Source organism: Olea europaea, chromosome 7 (assembly GCF_002742605.1).
Source record: "Olea europaea var. sylvestris chromosome 7, O_europaea_v1, whole genome shotgun sequence".
NCBI classification, from domain to species: domain Eukaryota; kingdom Viridiplantae; phylum Streptophyta; class Magnoliopsida; order Lamiales; family Oleaceae; genus Olea; species Olea europaea.
The window spans coordinates 18,481,733-18,489,197 of NC_036243.1; the positions used below are offsets into that span (position 1 = coordinate 18,481,733).

Consider the following 7,465-nt stretch of genomic DNA (forward strand, 5'->3'; position numbering starts at 1 on the left):
AGTCATTCAAACTTACCAAAATCACTCTGGGAAGAGGCATTAAAGACTGCAGCTTATATTCTGAACAGAGTACCAACTAAGGCTGCTGCTAAACCATCTTATGAGCTTTGGACAGGTAGAAACCCTAGTCTAAAGCATTTTCACATTTGGGGATGTCCAGCTGAGGCTAGGCCTTATAGGTCACATGAAAAGAAATTGGACTCCAAAACAGTAAACAGCTATTTTATTGGCTATTCTGAGCGATCTAAGGGCTACAAATTTTATGATCCCACACTTAAGTCAATTTTTGAAATGGGAACTGCAACATTTTTTTAGGATATTGAGTTTGGGAGGAGAAATAAGGTTAGAGACATTATCTTTGAGAAAGAAGTTGAGGAAGGATCGATTTTGATTCCTACTACTGCTTTTGACAATGTACAGGTTTCTATACGTGTCATTGGTCAAGAAGTATATCCAAAACCTCAACAAGACAATGTTGAAGAACTTCCCAACCAAAATGAGGTAATTATTTCAGAAGTACAACCCAAGAACCAATGTCATTAAGGAGATCCACGAGAGAAAGGAAAAATGCTATTGCGGATGATTTTATAGTATTTCTCCAAGAACATGAGGAAAATGATGGAATGATGGAAGATGATCCAATCAATTTCCATCAGGCCATGCAGGGTTCTAACTCTCGACAGTGGATTGATGCCATGAATGAGGAGTATAAATCTATGCAAGACAATAAAGTTTGGGATCTTGTCCCGTTACCAGAAGGTGCGAAGCCCATCGGTTGCAAATGGATTTTTAAAACCAAAAGGGATTCGAAAGGAAATGTGGAAAGATATAGGGCTTGTCTTGTGGCTAAAGGCTTTACCCAAAAGGAAGGCATCAACTTCAAAGAGACTTTCTCTCCAGTTTCAACGAAAGACTCTTTCAGGATAATTATGACACTTGTTGCGCATTTTATCTTGAGTTACATCAGATGAATGTTAAGATGGCGTTTCTCAATGACGACATTGACGAGACGATCTATATGGTGTAACCAGAAAACTTTGTGTCTGGAGACCGAAGAATATGGTTTGCAAATTAAAGAAATCCATCTATGGGCTCAAGCAAGCTTCCTGTCAATGGTACCACAAATTTCATCAAGTAATTATCTCATTTGGTTTTGAGATGAATGCTGTTGATGATTGTGTGTATCACAAGTTCAATGGGAGTAAGCATATTTTCCTGGTTTTATATGTTGATGACATACTGCTTACCGCTAATGATATAGACATGTTGCACGAAACCAAGGGATTTCTATCAAGGAATTTCGAGATGAAAGATCTTGGTTACGCCTCTTTTGTATTAGGGATTCAGATACGTCGAGATCGTTCTCGAGGTATTCTTGGATTGTCACAAAAGAACTATATCGATAAAGTACTTAAGAGGTTTGGTATGCAAGACTGCAAACCAGGTGACACCCCTGTCGCTAAGGGAGACAAATTTAGTCTCAAACAATGCCCGCAAAATGACCTTGAAGTTAAGAAAATGCAAAAGATTTCCTATGCATCAGCTATTGGGAGTTTAATGTATGCTTAAGTTTGTACACGTCCAGACATAACATTTATTGTTGGAATGCTAGGTAGATATTTAAGCAACCCTGAAATGGATCATTGGAAAGCAGCTAAAAGGATTATGAGGTATTTAAAGAGAACAAAGGATTACATGCTCACATATAACGGATCGGATTAGTTGGAGATCATAGGGTACTTCGACTCTGATTTTGCTGGATGCCAAGACAGTAGAAGATCCACATCAGGCTATATCTATCTACTAGTTGGAGGAGCTATTTCCTGGAAGAGTGCTAAGCTGACACTCATAGCTTCTTCTACCATGGCTGCAAAGTTTGTAGCATGCTATGAGACATCTAACCAAGGAATATGGCTGCGAAACTTTTTCACTGGGCTGCGCATTCTGAATGGCATAGAAAGACCACTAAAGTTATATTGTGACAATAACTTGACAATTCTGTATTCCAACAACAATAGAAGCACATTTAAGTCAAAACACATTGACATTAAATTCCTGATCGTGAAGGAAAGAGTACAGAGTGGACAAATTTTCATAGAGCACATTGGGACGAACTCCATGATTGCGGATTCGCTTACTAAGGGATTGTCACCCAAGGTCTTTCATGAGCACACTACTCGTATGGGTGTCAAATTTATTGAGGATATCGTGTTTTAGTGGGAGTTTGTATTCTTATTGCTTTATATTTAATTGGACACATTTGTGTATTTGGATATTTTTCTATATAGAAATAAAGTATTCAGTTCATTTCACTCTGTTATTATATTCAGTATTGATCTCACTTAAGAAATAAGGTTGGACCAGTTGGAAATAGACATGTTTGGATCACATAACATGTAATTTCCATACTACGCTCCCATGATTGATCTATGTCGTTTGGTTGTATGGGTGTAAATGACCATCGATGGATTTAGTCACGCTAAATGTGACGACAATCGCTTTGATCCTACATCAATATGACTAATGGACGAGATTTTTTGGAAATACCCTTAATAATGATAGCAAATTTTGAGCTCATAAGGTTATGCACATTTAAAAGATTACATGTATGGCCCAATGGGAGATTGTTGGAAAATTCCAACATATAAGGGGCCACATAAATTAAAATGTGTGTTGCTATCTTAAAGTTTTTAATCCATTAAAGTGATCCATCGGGTTTAATTTTGGACTTATTGGTATTAAGTGTTATGTGATTAAAGTGTAGAGACCGATTGGTTGTTTTAAATTGATGAGGGGTCAATTTAAAACAAATAAAAAATGATAACTACCTGCAGTTATTTATCATGGGGTCATGGTCCCCAACTGCACATGAAATTTTCTAGATTCTCTGGATCCCCATCAACAGAGAGTTTTTCAAGAATTTCAAAGGAAATCACGTTATAGTTGGAAGATCATAACCCGAACAAAATCAATTACAATTTATGGATCAAGGTACGCTTCCGCTTTCATTATGTTCTCTTTGATNTTTGGGTGTTGGCTTTTTGGCACTGACATCAATACTCAGCAGGTTGGTACTCCATCGTCATTAATTCTGCACTGCTCCAACTTGTGATGTTACTTTCTGTATCATTGAATATTCAATCTATAGTTACCTGTTCTTGCACTTGGAATTTTTTACATCTTCAATGATACAACTTGAATTCGCAACCGCTATTTGAAATCTTAGTCAAAGGATGGATTTCATATCTCATGTCTGCTTTTCGTGAAAAAATATTGTACAAATTTTCGCAGCCTTTTTATTTTGTTTATTATATTCTTTCAAGAAGTCATTTCCATTCTACCCTTAGCCACTATTTACTGAACCTGGTTATTTACCTTTGATCATTTTTTTGGAATTGACAATATTGCACCATGGGATTGATTATCAATAATTCCATGATTCTATTAAACCAGAAAAGAACCGAGTGATGCTGTTAAATGAAGGTAACAAGTAATTACAAATTCAAAAATTTGTCTTATTGTTATCTATTTTACCTTTGGTCTGTTAGACCAGAATGTTAAGTATGTAAAAAATCATGAGGTACAACTAATAAGAGAAGGAGACTGAGATTTTGTGAAATTTTGGTTTTCTATTGTCAACCAAATTTTAATTTTATAACCTTGTGCTTAAGAAGGTATATTCTTGTACATTTTTGTTTTTGGGTTATATCCATCTTTTTGTGGTTGAGCATTTCATATATTTTTCTCTGCTTTTTCTTGTTAAAAATGATACCATGTGAGGTTGAGAGCATTGTTAAGTAAATCATAAGGCAACTTGATAGAAGACGTCATATGTGTTCTGCCATATAACCATTATTGGTATCTTTTATTTCTAATGGTATTATCTAGTTAGGTATTCCAAGAAACCATGTGCTTCTGATGTACACATTTTTTTATTTTTTTATATATTACTGTCTTCTATTGTGGCTGGTGACCGGAGCGGCGTTTGATATTGGCCAATAGCCACAAGGTAGGGTAAGTTGTTGGAAAAAGTAAATATTAGGGTTTTATCCTCACACTTTTGTTGACACTACTCAGTTTGGCTGGAGAAATGAATTTATGACATACACAGACAGTTGGAAAGTCTGCTACTTAATTTTCCCACTATCAATTGTTCACTGTTCAGTCAATTTTTATTTAGATCTGTGTATCTCTAGCGTCCTCAGTTGCCATTTCATATTGTATGTGTAGCGGAAGACTTGATCACCAATGGTATTTTTAGGGCTCAGTATGAAATCCAACAATCACACGCCTCAAGATAACCGATCCAAAACTGAACTCAATATCCCCAACTTCGGTTTCTTTAATGTTACCCACTTAGGACACACAATAAGATGCTTATTGCAGCTGCGAAGGCAGCTGCACAGGCTTTGATTCATTGTTTGAACCGGCATTATTATAGCCATAAACTGTTGGCATGAGCTGTTATAAATTAAAATAGGAAACTCAGCGTAAATTCCCCTAATCAAGGGGTCAACCACAATTCTTGGCACCAATTTTGTATAGCTTAAATTTGGTTGTATAGTCCTCCTATTTATATGTAACTTATTCAATGTAATTACACAAGGTGGAATAAAAGAAATCTGCTTATCATTGAAACATGGTATCAGAGTTCATTAAACTCTAATACTCGATTTGATCCAATTAAATCTCAATAAATGATCGTACGAATTTCAAGATTGGTCTAATCAAATGAGTCACTATCTTGTGGAGGCATGTTAAAGGATAAAAATTTCACTTCGATAAAAGATGAAAATATAGGCCAACTTATACGGTTTTGGGATACTCCTCTTAACAAGATTGACCTTTTTAGATGGAACCCCAAGTCTTAACATAGACTACAGGAAGAATGAACTTGAGGAGAAGATGCTCTTTAATCTTCACAAGAAGAAATGAACAGACAGATGGACTCTTCGGCAGTTTGACGCCCATACCAAAACAAATGAGCTGACAGTTCAGGTATATTGGGATTTGCCCGGGTCTGACGTTTTGTGGTTGCTGCTGGGACTATGTTCTAGCTGGTTGCCATGGACGTATGAAAAAAAGAAATAATTTCTGTTGTCAGGTTTGATGGTTCCCCCCAACATTGCTGGCCTTGACCCAACAGAATTTTTGTAAATAATTTGACTTCCTGTTTTCATGCCATGCTTTGAGGTTCAACCTGTGGCATATTCCCCTGAGCTACCTGTGCTTAATGGCAAACATGGACCGTGTATAAGTGTTTAGCTGTTGCCAAAGGCTTGAATGGAATATGGCTGACATTAAAATATTCCCATAGTTTAAGTTAAAAATAAATTTTTTTGATATGATATTCACATGTGAACATTTTATAATAACCTGCTTGGACTATATACATTAATTCTTTAACTAACTATGAATATAAAATACTTTTCTAAAGTCCCCTTTATATAAAATATACTGAGAATTTTATATGTATTAATAAGTGATTGAACTTTTAGAAACTGGTTAGCTCCTACATCAGTCATTAATAAATGGTCAGGTGGAAGAAGTGTTATTACGATTATGGCTTCCCTCTAAAGCAAATGCATTAGCTATTGTTTTCTGCGTCCTTTGGGTATTTGTACTGAAATTGTGTTTTTCTTCTAGCACAGTGGGAAATTTGTTGATATAATTCGAATTGCAGTCCGGCTCTTTCTAGTGCACAAGTTTTACTGGGACATTTTTTCCTGAAATTCCAGACTTTGTTATATTGCAGATCCACCATGTGAGGATGGTGGATTCTGAAATGCAATGGCGATGCTTTGAGGTTTCATTCTATTACCAGTATGGACTATGGACCTTCCAGAGGCTTGTATTCTTAGTTAAAAAAACAAGCCTTCACAATTTGTTATGAGACTATGATTAGCTTTATGTTGTTACATTTTTGGTTACTCTTGAGAGATGAGATTTGGAAAATAATGGCGTTTGATTAACTTTAGCACTTCTTATATTCTACTTCGATAAATATTCAGATATCTTTCTGAGCGCATTTACTTGTCGCATAAATGTAGCTTCTTTGTTGTGAAGTAGCTACTGAAGATGTTGATTGGACATCGAGGATCCTTAATATTTATCAGGGATTATGTCGTCACGAACTGTATATATTATATTAGTTAACGTATTTCCGCGACAGCTGTTTGTTTTTTTTTTCTAAAGATGATATTTTTGGGAGGTTCCCATGTTATGACCAAATAAAACTTTGAACATAACATGATTTCTTTTCCTCTCTGTTCTAATTGAAGCAAGTCGAAATTTTTGGCATCACTTGTGCAGGAGATGCTTACTTTACTAATCAAATATAACAGCAATTCAGGAAGAAGATGAGTTGCCGCCAGAAATGCTAACTGTTGCTAATGAGGAAAGGCAAGACGCAAAGAAGCATATCGAGGAGCATGTCTAGAACTTGATGTCTTCAAACATTATTCAGACTTTGGCAACTATGTTGGACACTGTTGTCTTTTAGAGTCAGCATTATGTTTCTTGTGGTAGTTAAACTAAAATGTTGACCGGTTTGGTTTGCTTTCTCTTGATGTGAAAAAGTGTCTTTTCTTTACTCTGAGGAAGCAACTATCTTTGACATGATCTCGTTTTGCTATGTTATGTCATCATGATATTTGTCTCTATAGAATCCTAATTCAAGGACATAAGGCTCCTTTCTATGCTCAAATTATTGGTTTTATCCCATTCATGCAGCCATTGGTAAGGTCCAGAAGAGGGGACACAACATTTATCTTTAATCTAGGTGTTTAGCAGTTGACTTTTCATTGGCATGATGCTCCAACTAACAATCATTTCTGGTCATACCTCCATTTTAAAATATTTTAGTTCATCATGGGCTAGTGGGTAGGGATTTTAAAATGTCAATTGTTATTTATAAAATTAAAAAGCTACTTTTAAACTTATTTGGGTAATTTTATGAAAGTACTTTGTCTGATTAAAAATGATTTTAGAGGAAGTTAGCCTGAAGTAATTATTACAAAAAGTTCTTCTACAAAATAAAAATGCAAGCTCGTCGAAAGAGGAAGGGGTAAACTAAAACTATTTTGATCTATGTTAAGGATCTAGTTGTTTTGATAGTTCTTGTAACGAAACAACTGTCGGTAAAAATGGATTTATATGCTAGTAAAAACTTCTTGGCAACAAAACTTGTGTCAATGTATAAAGCCATTCGATGAAAGTTTTGGTTTGAAAATGAACTTCTGTCATATTATAATTGGCAGTTTCATGTAGGATATATATTTTGCTCCTTTTATGAGGAACTTAAACCAATTTGAGATGCATGTGGTGTAAATTAACAACAGCGAAAGGAAAGGGTGATATAGAATATGCTTGATAATAATATTATTATGTGCTGACACAACTGGTAGATGCCTGCACAGTATAATTCTTAAAATTGGTAAAAAAGAGAATCTGAAAACAAACACAA

General features: G+C 35.4%; 1 long non-coding RNA gene across 1 annotated transcript; it reads left to right on the plus strand.

Moving 5' to 3' along the window:
* Positions 1 to 3,025: 3,025 nt before the first annotated feature.
* Positions 3,026 to 6,630, plus strand: LOC111397260. The gene is made up of 2 exons (XR_002703207.1): positions 3,026 to 3,067; positions 6,313 to 6,630. It is a non-coding gene; the product is annotated as an uncharacterized LOC111397260 (long non-coding RNA).
* Positions 6,631 to 7,465: the final 835 nt, after the last annotated feature.